This window comes from Erpetoichthys calabaricus, chromosome 4 (assembly GCF_900747795.2).
Source record: "Erpetoichthys calabaricus chromosome 4, fErpCal1.3, whole genome shotgun sequence".
In the NCBI taxonomy this organism is placed as follows: domain Eukaryota; kingdom Metazoa; phylum Chordata; class Cladistia; order Polypteriformes; family Polypteridae; genus Erpetoichthys; species Erpetoichthys calabaricus.
This window is the reverse complement of record NC_041397.2, coordinates 335,456,766-335,477,529: the sequence shown is the minus strand read 5'-3', so window position 1 is coordinate 335,477,529 and position 20,764 is coordinate 335,456,766. Positions and strand designations below refer to the sequence as shown.

The 20,764-nt window shown below is 40.7% G+C and overlaps 1 protein-coding gene and 1 long non-coding RNA gene across 4 annotated transcripts in view; both read left to right on the top strand.

The window, feature by feature from the left end:
• The window catches only part of LOC114641362 (butyrophilin subfamily 1 member A1-like), a 994,484-nt gene that overhangs the window by 686,866 nt on the left and 286,854 nt on the right, over positions 1 to 20,764 (top strand). The gene's annotated exons all lie outside the window — the stretch shown is intronic.
• The window catches only part of LOC114645002 (uncharacterized), a 35,512-nt gene continuing 24,017 nt past the window's right edge, over positions 9,270 to 20,764 (top strand). The window contains exon 1 of the long non-coding RNA XR_007934792.1: positions 9,270 to 9,479. This is a non-coding gene — a long non-coding RNA (uncharacterized LOC114645002). The remainder of the gene's footprint in view (positions 9,480 to 20,764) is intronic.

Below are 20,764 nucleotides of genomic sequence, written 5' to 3'. Positions count from 1 at the left end.
TGAAAGGAAAAATCAAAGTACTTAACCAAACATTGTCTTTAGCTGTGGTGGAGCACATCTACGAGAATTGAGAAAACTGGTTTATTGTGCTGTGCGGTGGTCCAGCGGGCTTTTTTTTTGTGAAGAAAATAGACGGAGGTTTAAGAGATCTTAACCAAATTATCATTAACATTAACTGTCTCCTTCTGTTTATCCTTTTCTTTATCAATCGATGTCCCCTTCAGGAAGATCCTGGCATTCATGTGCTAATTTAGTGATGAGGGTGAAGAGGAGTCTGTTCAAGTGCCGGTGCAGAGCTACTTCAGATTTTTGTTTGGCCCACAGAGGTCTCCACCTTCTCAATTTTTTTTTTAAGCGTGGTGTAAATCTGGCTGGAGTACTGTGTTCTGGTCATGACGTCATGTGTTTGTGACGCAGATCTGCATCAGTCTTACAGTATGTATGCATGAAAGTTCTGCGCTTGGCTGCTACAGCAATGTGATGTTACACTGGCCTCATAAAGCATCTTGGGTAGCTGGCCAAGAAATGTTTGTCTAAGCCGGACACACAATGAATTTCCATAAAATTATTTGGGGTAAAAGGTCAGTGGCAAATACAGCATATTCGGTGTGAAAAACACTGGCCAAATTCTCTACTCTTTACTAGTGCTTCTGTATGGAGACATCCTGGACCCAGCCATCAGTTTTTTCCTGAAGTACATGTATCTGTTAGAATTGCTGTTGCATTGAAGCTTACATCCAGTACATATTGTATGTTCAGGGTTTTCTGGCCCAGGGATTTATTTTCTTGCCTCAGTTTTTTAGTCAGAATTGTTTTTTTGATGTGTCAAATTCTGTTTTTCTTCCATGCTCTCCTACGTCAAGGTTAGCACATCACTTTTTTCACAGAATTCCAATGATTATATAACCAGTGGACTGCTCAAAAGTTGACAGGCGTGGTCTCTCATTTATCTGAGATTAGATTCATTCTTTGTGATCAAGATGCTTTATTTTGAGAATGTTTTCAGATTGCCTTTGGCTCTAAACTTAGACTTTGACTTTTGATTATTATTCCTGGTTTTGTTATTTCTCTATTTGGTCTCTAGTTTTTACAATGTGCTTCATTTTCTGACTTTGTCTTTTCTCCTGGGCTTTTCACATTAAGTTTTCTGGTCTCTCGTTGAAGTCAGTTCAGCATCAATCATTGGTTTGGGGTCTGTACTCTCACAAATATTATCAGAATGTTTTCTGCTCCACTCAAGTGCATTGTTTTCAAAGAAACTATCCACTGCAGAGCAAAATTATGATGTGAGTATCGTAAATTTTTAGCCACAAAGTGGACGAGGATGGAGGCACTGGCTGGCAGGAGCAAAATACCCATTTCTTTTGTCTTAGGTTTGATTTAAAAATTCTTACCACTCTGGCAAGAGAAAGGGTAGGGTGGATGCCCTATCCTGCTGTTTTGAACCTGATAATAGACCAGCTGACCTGGAACTAATCATTCTACTTGCTAAATTTCTGGAGCAACATTTACTTCATCTCCACTGGAGGACCAGACTTGTGAAGCTCAATCCTCCATTGCCACCTGCTTTAAGTTACTTAAGTTTAAGTTTACTTTAAGTTGAAGTTGCTCTATTACATTACTGCACACTTACTGGGTAAAGAAAAAGATTAAATTCAGGTTTGGGGATCCTGGGGGTTCACACACTTTAGAAAACCTCAAACGATATATATTTAAACCTCAAAATACATATATTTATAATATATTTTAAGTGGGAAAACATGCAGAAAGAGGTTAGAGATTACGTTTCAGTATACAAAGTTCATTACTGAGCAAAATCCTTCCAAGGTCTGCCTGTAGAGTTGTTACAACCAAGTCCAAGTCGTTCTTGTTCCTTTGAAGTTATCGACTTCGATTATATTACAGATATACCACCATCTAATGGTTACACTGTAATTTGTGTATTAGTAGTAGTTGATCATTTTTCCAGAATATATCCACTTTATCTCCTTTGAGAAATGTCCATCTGTAAATGAATTAGGTACAATTTTTCTCACTCTGTAGTCTGTTTACTTGGCTTTCTCAGTTCAATTATCTCAAATGAAGGACTGTAATTTGTATCCCACTTCTGGCATTTCATTTCTGCATGTTTATGTTGTTCAGTTAATTTTACTTCAGGATATCATCCAGAGGTCACTGGTCTGACAGAAAGAACTTAGTGTGACTTGGAGAAGTTTCTCTTTTGCACAGTCAATTCAAGTCAAAATGATTTGAGTGATTACTTGATCTTAGTTGAGATCACTTGAAATATCCTCAAGTGGTCACCCCTTGAATGTACACGCAGATTTCAGTCCCATCTATTAGATTTTTCTTCTTCGGTACCCACTGAGCATCTCACTAACCTACAATATAGGTGGCATCTAGTTTAAGGAAACGTCAAGAGACTCTGCCAAGTGGTTTGTGCATCATGCTATCTGGAGACAAGTGAGCCTGGTGTCATTCAGTCTAGCACTGCCAGCTCAATTTAAGATTCAATTAACCTTCCATGTCTCCAGATTAAAACCTGCGCTAGATAAGCAAACCTTCTCTTCCTTCTGGGCGGAGTGGTGGCTCTGAGGTAGGGGTCTGCACTGGTAATTGGAAAGTTTCCGGTTCAAATCCTGTAAATGCCCGAAGTGACTCTACTCCGTTGGCCCCCTGAGCAAGGCCCTTAACCTGCAATTGCTTCATCCTGGGTATGACGTTAATCTGCATCCAGTCCTGCACGTAGGCCCTCCAGCCTGCAGGGAAAAACCTGGGGGTTGGTGATGGAATTGGCAGTCCAGCCAGCATAAAATACAGCACACTGTTCTATTACATCTGAACTAGTGTGGTGCTGAGGTGTCACCCATTACATGGCAGCACTCGGGTCCTAATCAGTGGATCCTGAGTTGATTTGTCATGTGGTGAGTGTGGCAATGCACTGTATCAGCGTGGGCTCCTAACCTCAACCTCCTCTTCCTTCTGTCTCTGTTGATAATTCAGAGGATTTTAATTCAGTCAATTTCAGACCCCTGTTGTCTGGGTAGTTGTGCAGAGCATCTTGTACATTGGAGGGGTTATAATTTGTTACTAACCCTCACCTATTCTGTTTCTCTTCTCGGTACTGAAATGTGCCACTTGGTGCCACGGCCCACCTGCCAAGTTGTTTTGCCTGCCTAAGGTAAAGTCATCTTTGATGGAGGATCGCAGGAATCGTGGGAAAGAGGGGTCCTTTCATGGGATTGGCTGGCCCAGCGCTGACCCTGCTGTGGAATGGCCAATAGGGGGAGGCAGCTTGATGGCCGAGGTCTCCAGGACTCTAAACAAATCCAAATCCTATTACAGGATATCATCTACTGTTGAATTCTGCTCTGTACTTGTAATATTGCTATTGCACTATTCTATTGTATTGAGGATTACTTGTGTTCTGTTCTGTGTATTATATTGTATTGTGTTGTATTGACCCCCTTTTTTGACACCCACTGCACGCCCGGCCTACCTGGTAAGGGGTCTCTCTTTAAATTGCCTTTCCGGAGGTTTCTTCCATTTTTTCCCTACAAGGTTTTCTTTTTTTGGGAGTTTCTCCTTGTCTTCTTAGAGAGTCAAGGCTGGGGGCTATCAAGAGGCAGGGCCTGTTAAAGCCCATTGCGGCACTTCTTGTGTGATTTTGGGCTGTACAACAAATAAATTGTATTGTATTGTATTGTATTATTGTTATTGTCCAGAGGATCATTCATGGGGCCATTTGAGTGATTAGAACATTAGAACACTCTAGACAAGAACAGGCCATTCAGCCCAACAAAGCTCGCCAGTACTATCCACTTATTTCTTCCAAGAAAACATCAAGTCGAGTTTTGAAAGGCCCTAACGTCTTACTGTCTACCACACTACTTGGTCCCTTATTCCAAGTTTCTATCGTTCTTTGTGTAAAGAAAAACTTCCTAATGTTTGTGCGAAATTTACCCTTCACAAGTTTCCAACTGTGTCCCCGTGTTCTTGATGAACTCATTTAAAATCACAGTCTCGATCCACTGCACTAATTCCCTTCATAATTTTAAACACTTCAATCATGTCACCTCTTAATCTTCTTTTGCTTAAACTGTAAAGGCTCAGCTCTTTTAATCTTTCCTAATAATTCAACCCCTGTAGCCCTGAATCAGCCTAGTCGCTCTTCTCTGGACCTTTTCTAGTGCTGCTATGTCCTTTTTGTAGCCTGGTGACCAAAACTGCACAGAGGACTCCAGATGAGGCCTCACCAGTGTGTTATAAAGGTTGAGGAGAACCTCCTGTGACTTGTACTCCACACATCAAGGCGCTATATAACCTGACATTCTGTTAGCCTTCTTTTTTTTTTTTATATTTTTATTTTATGAATTTTCATTGTAATCATTCCACACAAACAGATCAATTTATAACCCAACAAAATTGAAGACAAATCAAACCCCACCCCTGAGAAGGAGAGCTTAGCTAAAGGAAAATTGCTTAAGGCTTTTTAATGAGGCAACATTAAACAAAGGAAAGGGAGAAATAAATATATATGTAAATAAGAGATGGAGAAGGGAGTTAAATGAGATAATAGTTATTTCTCTTATTCTAAAATAATATTGATTAAATCCTGCCAGGTTTTGAAAAAATTTTGTACAGATCCTCTAACTGAGAATTTGATTTTTTCCAATTTCAAATAATATAAAACATCGGTTTCCCACTGACTTATCAGAGGAGAATTAGGATTCTTCCAATTTAACAAAATAAGTCTGCGTGCCAACAGTGTAGTGAGTGCAATCACCGTTTGCTTGTCCTTCTCCAATTCAAGTCCATCTGGAAGAACACCGAACACAGCTGTTAATGGGTTAGGAGGGATTGTGACCCCAAGGCTGTCTGAGAGGCACTTAAAAATTTTGTCCAAAATGATGTTAGTTTGGTGCAGGCCCAGAACATGTGACCCAGTGAGGCAGGGGCTTGGTTGCAGCGTTCGCAGGTTGGATCCTGGCCTGGAAACATTTTGGACAGTTTTAAGCGAGACAGATGAGCTCGATATATAATTTTTAGTTGAATAATTCTATGCTTTGCGCATATAGAACTCGAGTGAATTCTCTGCTTTGCTACCTTCCACTCCTTTTCTGACATATTGATTAAGAGATCTTCTTCCCAATGTCCTCCTGGATCTTTGAAAGGTAGGGACTCTAATAGGATTTTATGTAATGCAGAAATGGTGTTTATTTCCTCGAAATTGAGCAGTATTTTTTCCAGCATTGTGGAGGGTGCAAGGTGGGGGAAATCGGGCAATTTCTGTTTAACAAAATTTCAAATTTGAAGATAGTAAAAGAAATGTGTAGCTGGGAGGTTGAATTTTGAACGTAATTGTTCAAAAGATGTAAATATGTTGTCTATATAAAGATCTCTGAGCATTTTAATCCCAAAACTTTTCCAGGTATTAAAAACTGGATATACTTGCGAAGGTTGAAAGAGGTGGTTCTCTTGCAGAGGTGCCACTGATAAAAGATTTCCCATCTTAAAATGCTTTCTAATTTGGTTCCATATTCTGAGTGAGTAAAGCACAATTGGGTTATTAGTGTATTTGCGATAACTTGTATTTATTGGAGCGCAGAGCAGGGAGTATAAAGAAGTACTACAGGATTTTACTTCTATTGCGGACCAAGCCTGTGTATGTGCATTTATTTGTGTCCAGGTTTTTATGGCTTGTATGTTTGCTGCCCAGTAATAAAACTGAAAATTAGGTAAAGCCATGCCACCTTCTGCCTGAGGTCTTTGTAGGGTCGCTCTTCAGATACGTGGGTGTTTTGAGTTCCAAATGAATGAGGTTATTGTTGAATCTAACTGTTTAAAAAACGATTTATTGATATATATTGGAATGTTTTGAAATAAAAAGAGAAGTTTAGGAAGGATATTCATCTTAACAATGTTAATTCTTCCGGCTAGAGTGAGATGAAGGGTTGACCATCTATGTAAGTCTTGCTTAATTTTTTCCATACAGACGGCAAAATTTTGTTGATAAAGAGCTTTATGTTTACTTGTGATATTTACCCCTAGGTATTTAAACTGATCTGCTATGGTAAAAGGTAGGGTGTCCAATCTGATATTATATGCTTGTGAGTTCACTGGAAAGAGTATACTTTTATTCAGATTAATTCTAAGACCAGATATCTTTTGAAATTCTGTTAGTGCTGTTAAAACAGCAGGGACAGTGTTTTCTGGGTCTGATATATATAAGACCATATCATCTGCATATAGAGAAATTTTCTGTTCCAGTCCTTCTCTGACAATCCCCTTTATCTGATAAGAAGTTCGGGAGTGAACCACCAGTGGTTCAATAGCGATTGCAAACAGCAGTGGCGACAAGGGACATCCTTGTCTGGTACCACGTTCTAGTTTAAAGTAGTCTGAACAAATGTTATTAATACAAACTGAAGCTTCTGGATTGGTATACAGTAGTTTGATCCAAGCACAAATATTCGGGCCAAACCCAAATTTCTCCAATGCAGTGAAAGGTAATTCCATTCAATCATATCAAATGCTTTTTCTGCGTCTAATGATAGTAATATCTCTGGGGTGTTTGATTTTGCTGGTGAATATATTACATTAAACAAGCGTCGGAGATTTGAAGATAGATGTCGGCCTTTAATAAATCCAATTTGATCTTGTGATATTACCGAGGGCAGCACTTTCTCCATCCTTCTAGCTAGGATTTTTGAGAGTATCTTAACATCATTATTCAGGAGAGAAATTGGTCTATATGATGCACATTGTAACAAGTCCTTATTTTGTTTAGGAAAGATGGTGATTAATGCTTGTCGAAATGTTTGAGGTAGTATTTGGTTGTCTCTAGCTTCTGTAAATGTTGCCAATAAGAGGGGAGCGAGCTGAGTGGAGAATTTCTTATAAAATTCTACGGGGTAACCATCAGGGCCTGATGATTTCCCGCTTTGTAGTGACTTTATAGCGTCTAGTAATTCTGTTAGCGTTAGAGGTTTATCCAGTTCCTCAGCACTTAAAGCATCTATTTGTGGTATCTGTGATGTATCCAGAAATGCATTAGATTGTGTGTTGTCTTCTTTGGGCTCAGTAGAATATAAAGACTTATAGTAATCTCTAAATGTGTGCATTATTTTATTATGGTCAATGATTTCTTCTCCATTCTTGTTGGTGATTACTGGTATTGCATTGTGAACTTCTTGTTTGTGAATTTGTTGAGCTAAAAGCTTATTAGCTTTTTCTCCGTGTTCATAGTAATGCTGTCTAGACTTATAAATAAGTTGTTCAGTTTCTTTAGTTGTTAAGATGTTAAGTTCTGTATGCAGGGCCTGCCTTTTCCTGTGGAGAACTTCATTTGGACGCCTGGCTTGTTCTTCATCTATTCTAGTAATTTCACTTCTTAGCTCTGACACTTTCTTGGTTTCTAATTTATTTCTGTGGGAAAGATATGAAATAATCTGGCCTCTTAAGAAGGCCTTTAGAGTTTCCCAGAGTGTTCCTGCAGAAACCTCTGTGGACGTGTTTGTCTCTAGGAAGAAGCTGATTTGTTTGGATATAAATTCTGTGCAATTCTCGTCTGCCAATAAAAGAGGGTTAAGATGCCATCTGCAAGGTGAGTGTGAGGGGCTTAATGATTTTAGCTCCAAGACTAGAGGGGCATGGTCAGAGATAACAATTGTGTTGTATTTGCATGATTTAATTGTAGGCAGGAAATTATTATCTATAAAAAAATAATCGATTTTTGAGTAGCTATAATGCACTGGTGAGTAGAACGAATATGTTCTTGAGTTTGGGTTGAAAAACCTCCAGGGGTCTGATAAGTTGTGATCATTTAAAAACTGTGTAATTGTCTTTGCAGTATTAGATGTCGTCTCCCCTGTCACAGGAGTCCTATCTAAGAGTGGATTTAAAACACAATTAAAGTCCCTAGCCATTATACTTTTATGAGTGTTCACATTGGGAATGGATGCAAATAGATTTTGCATGAATTACTTATCATCAACATTGGGTGCATAAACATTTATCAAAATCATTTTACTGTTATATAAGTTGCCCATGACCATCACATATCTCCCTTCAGGGTCCGACACTACATCTGATGCTACAAATGGAACTGTTCTATGTATGAGAATTCCCACCCCTCTAGTTTTCTTTATAAAGCTAGAATGGAACATTTGGCCAGTCCAGTCTTTGTGTAGTCTGAACTGATCCTTGGTTAGTAAGTGGGTCTCCTGTAGAAATACTATTTTAGTGTTTAAGCCTGTTAGGTGAGAGCATACTTTCTTTCTCTTTAATTCGTGATTCAGGCCTTTAACATTCCAGCTCACAAACTTAACTGTCCCATCATGGAGACATTGATTCTGAGTTTTTAATGTCATTTTATAATTTTTAATTGGTAATATGGCAGTTTTAATCTTAGTTTCAAGATTCCCCATAAGTTATTGCATTTTAGCCTATTGTTGCATTGATATTTATAATTATAAGGATTACAAGAATAGATTAGATATAACCTGCTCTCCTTCTCTCCCCCCCTTTATCCCCCACCCCCCCCATTTTGCCTCCCCACATGAGGCTAGATCCCACTTCGCGATGTCCCAGTCCTCTGACATATGAAGAGAATCTGTTAGCCTTCTTCTGAACACTGTCGGGAAGTCGATAGCTTAGAGTCCACTATGACTCCTAAATCCTTCTCATAAGGTGTACTCTCGATTTTCTGACCGCCCATTGTGTATTCAAACCTAACATTTTGACTTCCAATGTGTAATACTTTACACTTACTGACATTAAATTTCATCTGCCACAAATCTGCCCAAGCCTGTCTGCTATCCAAGTCCTTCTGTAATGATATAACGGGTTCCAAATTATCTGCTAATCCACCTGATGTTCACACTCCTAAACGGCTGTCTAGGTTTCAAATATGGTGTCCCAATAATCCTGATGGATGTGGTCAGAGACCATGCCCTGCCCTAGACAGGGGGCTCAGTTGTGATTGGTGTTTTGCATTTGACTTTTTTGGGGTTTTATCTCACCTGTAAAGATCTGTTCTAGGGTTACACCATCCATCATAGTACCTGATGAAAATGTGATTGTGTGTCACCACAGTTTGTATCCTCCCTTGTTGTGTATCTTTATTAAAAAAAGATTTTATTTTGTTAGTAGCAGGAAAAACTAAATGTGTGTGTTTCCAGACATCAAACATACAGTGTGTTTGGAGTTTCTTGTGTTCTTTCACTTTAAGACTCAGGTGAGGCCCTGTCGGCTGAATGCCTTGTTAAAGTGAAAGAGAAATTAGTGAAATACAATAAGGGTGAGACGAACTAAAGTGGCAAACATTGAAGAGTTTGTTTAATTGTGCTCAGCCATCTTCTTGCACAGACTGATAACTTGAACTGAGGTGCACTGACTGATTCTACAGAGAGCCGTCCAGCTTGTTGATCAAAGACAAATCCCCTGGAGAGCACTGAGGCTAAACAAAGTGAGAGCAGGTAAGTCTGCCTCTGCCAGGAGCACCTCGGCTCTTCACTGCATTGCTTACACAGCGGACAATAGGAGGGAAACTGTGGACCCTTATTTAGTGAATTTTAGGTGGGCTGTGGCTTTTCAGCTTAGCCAGTTAAAGATGGATTAAGTGCAGGAGGCCTTCTTAGAAAATCAGAGAGTTGTACATTTCTCAGGTTTAAAATGGAGAAGGTCCTGTCTGTAGCACTGTTAAGAGTCTGTGCAGAATGAAAATACTTTTATGTGCTGCAGGCCACTGACTTCAACCTCCGTGTATGGGTGAGCTTCACTGTATTCACCAATGCATTTAGTGACTTTATTGTAAAAAGAAATGCAAAAGAGCATCCCACCTCTAGAAATGTATTAAAGCCGTCACTATCTGATATGATTGCACTGTAACTTTCATATTAAGGACTGTGGTATCATACAGAGAAGTGAGTGAACCCTTCAGTGTACCACGTGTGGCTGATTCTTCAATAAAGTCAAGTGTTAAGGTGAAAGAAACAAAGATGGAGCAGATCTGCTGTGTCTGGTGTGCCTGTTGGGGCGAATATTAAGAGACTGAATTGGGGGCTGAAGTAAGGAGGACTGTCAGTCACACATGGAGGCTTTCAGTGGTGACAGATGAGATAGGAAGCCAATTCTAAGATACATCATCAGGATCACTGAGAGAGAAATTAACAGAATGACCAATGAATTTCTCTGGGGTCTTTGGGAATGGGTAGTGACAGCAAATCCACATACGAGTCAGGTACACAGCCTGGTAAAACATACAGAAATGTGATACAAAGCCAGTAACAAAGTGGTCTCAGTGACTGTGTGATGTTTCATCTTGGTAACTATTGGGATTTGAGTGGTGATAACAACAAAACGAGAAAGAGAAAGAAATGAGAGAACCAGTCCTGCCAGTCTGATGAGGCTGTGCCTTGACAGGCCTGATCTTGGGGTTTGTTAAGAAATATCTGAACATGGAGGGACTGCCAGGATAGGGAATGGAGTGGAAGTGGAAGTGAAGGAGTCTGAAGTACAAGCAGATTGTTGTGTCCTCACATGAAGCAAACACACTGAGGCGAATGTGACACAAACACTTGTGTGTATTCAGGTAAAGTTAAAGTTACAACACGACACACCACCAGGCCGACGTCTGCCTCTCAATCCAGCACTCTCTGTGTGTCCTCCTGTTTAGCTGAGATCTGATGCTGGACAATAACATTCATGTGACTTCTACAACCTAGGGAGATAGAGTTGTGTTTTAGGACTGCTGTAGAATGTATAATATTTTATAGACAATATTTATATACCACATTACAACATTAATAAATAAAAAGCATTCCTCCAGACCCTCAACAAGTGCCATCATCAACCTGTGAAGGAAAGCTAAAATATGTTGTGCATGCCATTGACCTACAGAAACACAAAAAGCATCCAGGACTGTCAGGTTTGTACAACTTTGAAAAGAATATCTCAGCAGCCTGGTGGCACACTGGTGGCCTCATAAATCAAAGGTCTTGGTTTGAATCCCCAGCCCTGGCCTGGTCTGCATGGAGTTTGCATGGTCTCCTTGTGGCTGCAGAGTTGTGTTCTTGGACACTTTAGTTTTTCCTCCACATACCAAAGGCTATTTCTTGATTTGATATTGGCCATGTGTACGTGAATGAGACTCCATGCTCAAGTGTGCTCTGTGAAAGGCTGGTACCCCATCCAGGACTGACTCCTGACACTGTCAAGATGGCTTCCTGCCCCATTCACCAAGAACTATGGACTCAAAAATGGATGAGTCAGCAGATAGAAATCTGAGACACGTGATATTTCAGTAATAAATTGATTACCTTTATGATGTAACACATTATTGTTAATTACAAGAGGAAGGGGGCGGCACGGTGGCACAGTGGGTAGTGCTGCTGCCTCGTAGTTAGGAGACCCGTCTGGGTTTGCTTCCCGGGTCCTTCCTGCGTGGAGTTTGCATGTTCTCCCTGTGTCTGAGTGGGTTTCCTCCCACAGTCCAAAGACATGCAGGTTAGGTGGCCATCCTAAATTGTCCCCAGTGTGTGCTTGGTGTGTGGGTGTGTGTGCCCTGCGGTGGGCTGGTGCCCTGCCCGGGTTTGTTTCCTGCCTTGCGCCCCATGTTTGCCTGGATTGGCTCCAGCAGACCCCCATGACCGTGTTGTTAGGATATAGCGGGTTGGATAATGGATGGATGGACAAGAGAAAGGGAGGGTGCAGCTTTATGGTCAACACTGGACTGGACAGGTATGTGGAGTGGACATGCGGCTTTCATCACAAGCTATTTGGAGACTGGAGTGTAAGTTTTTGTTCTTATATGTTTTGAACCTTTTGCTGTTTATTATTTATGTGTTTTTTTACCATATTTAGTATGGAATTTGATCCGGACACAGACAGGCAGACACCGTAGGTACAAAACCCAACACACGTTTATTCATTTTTACATAAAGTGAAGCACAGCACACAACCCACTCTCACCCCCAAAGTCCAGGCCTCTCCATACTGCCTCCCTTCAGGTCCACCTCCACTCCTCTCTTCCCGAGCTTTGTCCTTCTCCTCTCCCGACTCCAGCCATCAAATAGAGGGAGGCGGCCCCTTTTAAACCCACCCGGACGTGCTCCAGGTGCCTCCCAATGAGCGCCTGCTGACACTCCCTGGTGTCCCTGGTCTTCGTTCCCCCAGCACTCCCGGGTGTGGTGGAAGTACTGAGGGCCAGGACTCTTCAGGCATTGGGGCGCCCCCTGGTGCTGACCACAGGCCCCTATAGGGTTGAGTTCTAAGCTCTATTCCCATTCAGGGGAAGGATGTGGAAGTGGTGTAGAGCTACAAGAACCTGGGAGTTCATATTAAAAAAACTGGACCAGTCTGGCAAAATAGGGGTGCTGTACAAGAAGGGCAGAGCAGACTGGACTGAATAAGGAGACTTCATAGTAAAGTTCATAGTAGTCACTGTGGTGCTCTACATTGCAGTCTCCTGGAGAAGCAATTGAGCACAAAAGAAGCAGAAAACCTGAACAAATATTTTAGGAAAGTCTACTCCATCACAGGGTGAACTCTCAGCACACTGGAAACTGTTGTGTAAAAGAAGATGGTAGCAAAATTAGATGCCATAGTGAAACATCCCCTTCGGGAGCTGTTCTCTTGGAGCACTTTTAGCTACAGGCCCATCTTCTACGGTGTGCTAAGAAGCAACATTAGGGGTCTTTTTTGCCCGCTGCTATAAGGTAATTCAATAACTTGACCCGTTAAGAGCCGTTAAGTGTATTTATGTATTTATTGATTGATTGACAGTATTATTTCTCTTGTGAGTCTGTATTTTTGTTTTTTCTGTTTCAGGCTGCTGTATGCATTTGAATTTCCCCATGGGATTAAAACTCTTATCTAATCTAATCTAAGCAAAAATGAGGCTAATGGTATTGTCTGAAGTCAGAATCTGAAGAAAACAAGTCGCAAGATGCAAATCAAAAATTCATAATCCTTAGAGCAGAGACAGCAAAAACAGAGAATACAATAAAAAGGCAATGCCCACACTAACACCTCCAAATAACGAAACCAAAATGATCCACTGCTGAGTACTCCTTGGCCTTCTCCTAATAAAGGCTGAGGGCGGACCCAGCATTGGTGATGTCACGGTGGCCCAGCCCCTTGAGGCTCCACCCATAAAACATGTGAAATATCTGGACAGTTAAAGACAAACTACACGTTTAACAAAATAACAGGAATAACATACAAATAACAAATAATCATTTACTATTATATATTGATATCTCTATATATAAAGTGTCTGGCCGGAATTTGTGCCCAGGCATAATGTTGTCCGAAATCCACAAGAGGGCAGGAATGTCTGACAAAGAAAGGCAATAAGAAGCACAAAGGAAGAGAGATGGAAGGGTTGGCAAATCCAGTGAACAGAGGTTCACAAATACAGGACACAACTGAAACAGATAGACTTACCATCGTACCATTAAGCCTGTTTTAATAAACGATATAAACATGAGTGTGTCCTGCGCTAGCCATTCAAGGGCAGCTCCTGACGCTGCTGCAATGTCCCCTGGTGTCTCATAGCCTTTTGCTGGCATAAGTGACTTCACAAAATGGCAGGATGGATGGATAGGTGATTAGTATTGTAATATATTGTCTCTTGGTGCTCATTTTCTGACTCTAGTTGAACCCCCCTGTGGGAAAGGCAATTGAAATGTATTTCATTACCACTGGCATTAAAAATACACTTCATTAGATGGTGCACTTTAAACATTAACGCTGAGGTCCACGTTGATAATTTAGATTTCAGTCTGTCTTAGACAGGCAGCACAGATAGGACACTGATATCTCACTGAACAAATCCTCCTGCTTCGAGAATTTGGAACAAAGAAACTAATGTCAGGCTGTTGGTGAACACGTGAGGCGTCATTCAGATGTTGTGATGTACTGTAGACATCACACATGTGTTGTTTATTTTATACAGTAATCTGGGTCCCGAAGTGTGTTAGATGTCTTAACATATTTGATGTTATTCTATCAATATTTCACACAGCGTGAAAAAGTTGAGAAAATACCCATCCATCCATTTTCCAACCTGCTGAATCTGAACACAGGGTCATGGGGGTCTGCTGGAGCCAATCCCAGCCAACACTGGGCACAAGGCAGGAACCAATCCTGGGCAGGGTGCCAACCCACCACAGGACACACACACACACACACACACCCACACACCAAGCACACACTAGGGCCAATTTAGAATCGCCAATCCACCTAACCTGCATGTCTTTGGACTGTGGGATGAAACCCACGCAGACATGGGGAGAACATGCAAACTCCACGCAGTGAGGACCTGGGAAGTGAACCCAGGTCCCCAGGTCTCCGAACTGTGAGGCAGCAGTGCTACCCACTGCGCCACCGTGCCGCCCTAAATTGAGAAAATGAGTTATTTTAAGAAATAAACATTATTATTCTTTTATTTGTTTAATATGTCAGAATCATGAAAGAAAAAAGCAATTATGCTTGAAATTAAGGTAAAGCACGTAGAGGCAGGAGAAAAAGTGCAATCCAGTAGCATGAATGGTGTTGAAACAATCAACTCTAAAAACTACCTTAAAATAATTGGACAAAATTAAGAAGTTCATACAAAATTGTGATGATGCCAATGCATCAAAACTAATTCACACACACAGTACAGAACTAGAAATAAATGGAGAAAATGCCAAGTGTTTGGATTGAAGGCGCTGATCGGAGAGGTCTGCAGTCTTTAAGAAGGAGCTCATCCTTTGTAAAATGGATTATCATAACTTAATTACAATTAATTTAATTGCAAAACGTTTTTTAAGTTGGCTCAAGAATGGCCCCTATTTTCATTTAAATAGCACCAGAATATCTGAAAATCAACAGAATTTGTTAATAATCACATTAGACCTCAAAACACACCCCAATAAGTCATTGACCTTCATTAAATAATGTGCAATTGAGCCTTTGTCTGGGCTTTATCACCTCCAGTTTCACAATCAAAGGAATGGCCTTCCAGTTTTTGTTGGACTTTGCCAGCTGTTTCTTGAACTGTTTTGGACCTTTGATGGCCAGGATAACAGGAGATGACATGTGAGCAACACACCAGACATGGTGAGTGAACCACAGCACGTGAAGACACAAGATATTCTGCGTGTCCACTAGAGGGGGTATTACCTACAAACTCTAGCTAGGATCTTATTCTTTCTAAAAATGTTCAGTAATAACATGGAAAAAAATGGAAAAAGGAGTTGCCAGCAAAGGTAATCCCAGGTGAACAAAGTCTCAATGTATACCAAATTCAAGGAGTAGTCAAAAATCAGAACAAAAAGGCAGTAAATCACAGAAGAAGAATCACAGAATCAAAAGAGACCCTCACCAACTACCACGCGAATTCGAATGAACCACAAAGGACTGTGGGTTGACCCCGCCTTTTTGTGGTGATGAGCACCACCTCTTGGGGAACCACCCACAAACCTCATGGTACGTATGACAAGATACACAGATCCATAGGAACTATGCACATGACTTGCACACACACATTCAGTCAGAGAACATGCTGCACACACACACGGCGCAGAACAAGTGCCTGAGGTCAATCCTCGTAAGTTCAAGAATAAGAAAATGTTTTCTGCTTTTCTCCATCATAGACCTGTTACTCTGAACCCTGCAGGAAGAGAACCCATTAAAAGTTTGAACAGTGAAGCATTTTCTATACAAAATCCATGTATTCTGACCAGCTGTGATTTACTGAGGAACATTTAAATGAAGAGTCAGGTAGGAGATTATGAAAAGACCTGATGAAGAACGGAACTGGGATCATCCTTCTAGGAAGGGCCAGTATTAGAAGGAAACTATGTGGTAAGCAAAGATCTACAAGTCCCTTTGAATTGAAATGTTTGATAAATGGAATAAGGACCACATTTACCAGTCTGAGATGCCACTTTGTGATGCCAGCACCGCCTCTTCAGCCTATAATGGACTCATTTTAGATGCCCTAACTAACATGTGTTGTTGTATTTCAGCCAGGGTTCCCCCAGTCCTGTGTTCAGATTCCCTTTTTGTGTCTTTATTGTTCATGTTTGACTCTTTTGTTTATGTGAATATTGTTAATTATGCTAGACATGTGATATCAGTTACAGTATAGATTTGACTAGTTTTGGGTATTGTTTGGTTTCTTTGTGTGTAAGCTGCGTCTGTTATGTTCCTTTGTGTTTTGTGGGCGGCTCCCCAAGAGGCGGGGCCACCTGCACCTCACCCAATAAGTACCAAGCTTCCCACAGCGGATGGCAGTTCATTTGAATGCACTTGTGAGTGTTGAGTTTCTTTGCGTTTTGCTGAACTTTCATTCTTTGGATATTTGGAACTTCTGAACTTTTTGCTCTCTGCTTTGAATTCACCATTTCACTTTTTATTCTTTGCTTTGTGTTGCCTTACTGTTTAGGTGACTCCTGTGTGCCTCTTGTACTTCACGGAGCTTCTTTTTGTTCTACAGAGCTTAGGAATAATAAATATTTTTATTTATAAAGATTTTATGTTGTCCTTTGTGTTATCTGCAAGTTTTTTGACAGTGTTTCCTTCTTTAGTGAGCATTTTAGTGACTGTTTAGGAATTGCTTTGGGACTCTCATGCATATAACAGCATGTAAATGTATTTTTAATTAATGAGTATAGTTCCTGATATAACAAAATGAAAAAAATATATAAACTGGACAAAATACGTAGGAATTACCCTAAATAATAATCATAATTGGAAAATGAATACAACAGAGCATCTACTCTAGATGTACAGTGCAATCAGAAAGTATTCACAGCACTTCATCACTTTTCCACATTTTGTTATGTTACAGCCTTATTCCAAAATGGATTAAATTCATTTTTTTCCTCAGAATTCTACACACAACACCCCATAATAACAATGTGAAAAAAGTTTACTTCAGATTTTGGCAAATTTATTAATCTGGAGAAGGTTACAGAAACATTTCTGCTGCTTTGAAGGTCCCAATGAGCACAGTGGCCTCCATCATCCATAAGTGGAAGAAGTTCGAAACCACCAGGACTCTTCCTAGAGCTGGCTGGCCATCTAAACTGAGCGATCGGGGGAGAAGGGCCTTAGTCAGGGAGGTGACCAAGAACCCAATGGTCACTCTGTCAGAGCTCCAGAGGTCCTCTGTGGAGACAGGAGAACCTTCCAGAAGGACAATCATCTCTGCTGCAGTCCACCAATCAGGCCTGTATGGTAGAGTGGCCAGACGGAAGCCACTCATTAGTAAAAGGCACATGGCAGCCCGCCTGGAGTTTGCCAAAAGGCACCTGAAGGACTCTCAGACCATGAGAAAGAAAATTCTCTGGTCTGATGAGACAAAGATTGAACTCTTTGGTGTGAATGCCAGGCGTCACGTTTGGAGGAAACCAGGCACCGCTCATCACCAGGCCAATACCATCCCTACAGTGAAGCATGGTGGTGGCAGCATCATGTGGTGGGGATGGTTTTCAGCGGCAGGAACTGGGAGACTAGTCAGGATAAAGGGAACGATGACTGCAGCAATGTACAGAGACATCCTGGATGAAAACCTGCTCCAGAGCGCTCTTGACCTCAGACTGGGGCGACGGTTCATCTTTCAGCAGGACAACAACCCTAAGCACACAGCCAAGATATCAAAGGAGTGGCTTCAGGACAACTCTGTGAATGTCCTTGAGTGGCCCAGCCAGAGCCCAGACTTGAATCCCATTGAACATCTCTGGAGAGATCTTAAAATGGCTGTGCACCGACGCTTCCCATCCAACCTGATGGAGCTTGAGAGGTGCAGCAAAGAGGAATGGGCCAAACTGGCCAAGGAGAGGTGTGCCAAGCTTGTGGCATCATATTCAACAAGACTTGAGGCTGGAATTGCTGCCAAAGGGGCATCGACAAAGTATTGAGCAAAGGCTGTGAATACTTATGGACATGGGATTTCTCAGTATTTTTATTTTTAATAAATTTGCAAAAACCTCAAGTAAACTTTTTTCATGTTGTCATTATGGGGTGTTGTGTGTAGAATTCTGAGGAAAAAAATTAATTTAATCCATTTTGGAATAAGGCTGTAACATAACAAAATGTGGAAAAAGTGATGAAGCGCTGTGAATACTTTCTGGATGCACTGTATACTGTATATGTGTTTGTCGTTAGTATAGTGGTGTGCCTTGGGATGATTTTGGTTACAAATAGTGTGCCACTACAGAAGAAAAAGTTGGGAAACACTGATCTAGACAATAGCATAACACTAAATCTGTTTGGGGGGCTTAGTGAAATAACTCCATTTAGGTAGAAAGTAACTGAGAAATGTTTCACGGCCGAAGGAAAAAAGGGCAAAATATATGATCAAGGAAATATAGGCATCCTGATATAAAGGCAAAGTAAGGTTTAGGTTGGGATTATCCTGTGGATGAAGTACAAGACAGGTGCACCTCTTACTTTCCACATCTAGAGGACAAATTATGGGAAGATTAAAGGGACTGTGGATGTCACAGACTGAAGTTTGGGAGCAAAGTAGAAATGGGAAAGCTGGCATCAGATTGGGCAGCACGGTAGAAATGGCACAATACATTCTAGCCTGGATTTGTTCTGTGAGTCTGGTACTGGCCAGGCCAAGATGTGTATTGTCACTATGATGAGGACCATGAGAGCATGTGGAATGAGCAGATAGATAGATAGATAGATAGATAGATAGATAGATAGATAGATAGATAGATAGATAGATAGATAGATAGATAGATAGATAGATAGATAGATAGATAGAAAGGCACTATATAATAGATAAGTGCTGCTTCAGTTTGTCCCCCAAAAAACGGTGCCACAACCAATTTTTTTATCATTAATTTTAATTGAAAGCAAATACCAATCCATACAATCAAATCAAACTTAACAGAACCAAAACTGAACCTCCACCCAGCAGAAAGACAGCTGAACCAGCCAACAAAGCAAATCTTTGAAGCAGCAAGGAATGAAGAGTTTCCTTTTCCCTGTTTTGTTTCTATTTGTCTGTTTTATTTCATTTTTTCCTGTTATTGGATACAATTGAAAAGGCAAATTTCATATTTTATTGTGTAAACAGGACTAAATAAAAATCTTAAACTTTCACAGAAGTCTCAATGTAAAACCCCCCAGAATACATAACTGTGCATGAATGGCGCCCTCTTGTGTCCCATAAGAAAATTAAAATCAAGTTCAAGTCCAAGTTACTGTCATCCCGATTGAAACACAATGATGTGTCTTCAGGATCAGACAAGACAGTGTGCAGTAAACTGACACGACGACAGTAGGAGAAAGTCCATCAAATCAGGTCTAACTGGACCAGTGACAGCTTAACAGTAGTAACATTACTGTTTAAAAGTGCGATATAAGCAGATAACAACTGAACATCTGGAATGTAGTAACTGTTCATCTATACTAATAAAAGGCAAAGCCCTCACTGACTGACTGACTGACTGACTGACTGACTGACTGACTGACTCATCACTAATTCTCCAACTTCCCGTGTAGGTAGAAGTCTGAAGTTTGGCAGGCTCATTCCTTACAGCTTACTTACAAAAGTTAGGCAGGTTTTATTTCGAAATTCTACGCATAATGGTCATAACTGGAACCTGTTTGACTGACTCACTCATCACTAATTCTCCAACTTCCCGTGTAGGTAGAAGTCTGAAATTTGGCAGGCTCATTCCTTACAGCTTACTTACAAAAGTTAGGCAGGTTTTATTTCGAAATTCTACGCGTAATGGTCATAGCTGGAACCTGTTTGACTGACTCACTCATCACTAATTCTCCAACTTCCCGTGTAGGTAGAAGTCTGAAGTTTGGCAGGCTCATTCCTTACAGCTTACTTACAAAAGTTAGGCAGGTTTTATTTCGAAATTCTACGCGTAATGGTCATAACTGGAACCTGTTTGACTGACTGACTCATCACTAATTCTCCAACTTCCCATGTAGGTAGAAGTCTGAAATTTGGCAGGCTCATTCCTTACAGCTTACTTACAAAAGTTAGGCAGGTTTTATTTCGAAATTCTACGCGTAATGGTCATAACTGGAACCTGTTTGACTGACTCACTCATCACTAATTCTCCAACTTCCCGTGTAGGTAGAAGTCTGAAGTTTGGCAGGCTCATTCCTTACAGCTTACTTACAAAAGTTAGGCAGGTTTTATTTCGAAATTCTACGCGTAATGGTCATAACTGGAACCTGTTTGACTGACTGACTCATCACTAATTCTCCAACTTCCCATGTAGGTAGAAGTCTGAAATTTGGCAGGCTCATTCCTTACAGCTTACTTACAAAAGTTAGGCAGGTTTCATTTCGAAATTCTACGTGTAATGGTCATAACTGGAACCTGTTTTTTGTCCATATACTCTAATGGAGGAGGCGGGAACGAAGGCAAATGACGTTAATTGTTGACTGTCTTTTAATACTGTGTACTTGTTGAGTGTCTTTTAATACTGTGTAAGCATACATATTAACACATGTGCAATTAAACATGTGTATTTACGGGGTGATTTCTCAGGCTTAAAAGCTCGCCTTTTATTAAAAAGGTAAATGCAAACTCTTTTCATTCTGAAGGGCACAAACCACGTTAGATTTCAGCCGTTAAACGCGCAAAAATGTCAGTACACCAGATAAATAAGCGCAACATATTATCAGTTGTATGCTTACAATACATATACAAATGTGTTAATCGTTAACTAATATTATGGGACGGTGTTTTTCGACTTGCGCCTTGATTTAAACGATTGCATGTCTT